The sequence below is a fragment of the Propithecus coquereli genome, unplaced genomic scaffold, assembly GCF_000956105.1.
Source record: "Propithecus coquereli isolate 6110/MARCELLA unplaced genomic scaffold, Pcoq_1.0 Scaffold183, whole genome shotgun sequence".
In the NCBI taxonomy this organism is placed as follows: Eukaryota; Metazoa; Chordata; class Mammalia; order Primates; family Indriidae; genus Propithecus; species Propithecus coquereli.
This window is the reverse complement of record NW_012143079.1, coordinates 1201503-1203397: the sequence shown is the minus strand read 5'-3', so window position 1 is coordinate 1203397 and position 1895 is coordinate 1201503.

Here is a 1895-nt window from a genome sequence, read left to right as displayed (position 1 = left end):
AGAAGTTCAACAAAGAAACACTGGACTTGAAGAGACTTCTTAATGATATTCGTGCCACTAATTTGTGATAAAAGAAAACAGTAATTATAAGAAAAAAACTAACACAATTGCAATTGTTATACATAATAATTTTCATATAGCGTAGTTGTATTAATCAGGATACTCTGACTTCTCTTACAAATATTGTGCAAATCTCCATGGCTTGACACAATAAAGAGTTGTTCCTCTCTTGCATCATATTACAATACAAGTAAGCAGTGGCCTTTGTCCTATGCTATCAGTTAACTATTGACACAGGCCAATTCCACCTCCTAGTTCTGCCATGTTTAAGGTCTCAGAATCCTCCACCTAATTGTAGGCATACAGATAAGGACAAGAGCTTGAAAGAGCTCAGGGAAGCTTTAGAGGCCAATCCTAGGATGGGCTCCCTTATCTCCTGTTGTACAACATTTGCCAGAACTGAATGTCTGACCCTACCTTACTGCAAAACTGTTTGGAAATGTAAATTAAAAGTTGTCAAAGAAGGAAAACACAGATGCTGGTGAACAAGCAGCAGACTTTTGCTGCAATCAACCAATAGAGAGTACTTATTCATTGGATATTAACTCATCTGTCAATTTACAGCTTATTAAAAAGAGTGCTTGCTGTAAGAATGCAATATCAAATGCCTCCAGGGAGAAGCTAACAAAGCAAATGAGCAAAGCAGCCATGGATGTAAGTCAGGAAGTGATAGAGACTGAGACTGAGACAAGCACATGTCTTAGCAAAGCAACAGCAGATGCTGCCAACTTGTCTGAAAGCAGACCTAGAGTAACTAGCCCACAGAAATTTAAAAAGAAGTTGGTTATATAAACTTGTATGAGATAACATCTGATCAAATTTCTTTTATAAAGGCTTTGCAGGCTAACTCAACACTCATAGGCTGTGTGTGTGTGTGTATGTGTGTTTGTGTTGGGAAGGGTTAAAAACATTAAATTTCCCACATTTCAATATAAAAGAAATGAATAAGGGAAGGTGATTATAGAGGCAATACAGTTGATAATCACAAACATAAAATCTGTTTATCTAGAAATATGGTTTTAAGTTAAAGAATATACTATGTCTCTGAGAATGGACACAGAAGCAAGGGGGTAATTAACCTTGTCAAACCAGCCAACGACCTGAAGAAGAATGGATAACTTCTGTTTGTTCTATTTTCTTTTTCTTCTCTGATATTATATTTTAACTCATTTCCATCATAATCACTGGTACCTATACATATAGTTAAAATTAGAAAATGTTTTTCATGCTGAAGAGCTGCTATTTTCTTTTCAAGAAGAGCTGGTTCTAACAAATGCCTCTATACTCTATGCTGTACCACATTCCATTCTCTTTCTGATGATCCAATTTCTAAGTCTTGCTTGAATTAGTTAAGTTAGACTTTCAGTAATCCAGAATGACACCTTATTTCAGCACGAAGAGATAGCTTAGATATCATTAACATAAGTAACAACACAGACTAAGATTTCTCTACTATGCATTTTGGGTTAGCCATACATTGAGAAATATGTAAAGCCATGAGCCACATGACTTTATTTCAGTTAACAACTGACCGCATATATGATGGCGGTCCCATGAGATTATAATATCCTATTTTTATTGTACTTTTCTATGTTTGATATGTTTAGATAAACAAATACCATTGTGCTACAATTGCCAACAGTATTCTCTGTACATTCACATACTATACAGGTTTGTAGTCTGGGAGCAATAGGCTTTACCATATAGGTTTGTGTAAATACATTCTATAATGTTAACACAATGACAAAATCACCAAACATATATCTCAGAATGTACTCCTATTCTGAAACATGACTATAATAAATGACTTATGAAATAAACTTTAAAATTCAAAA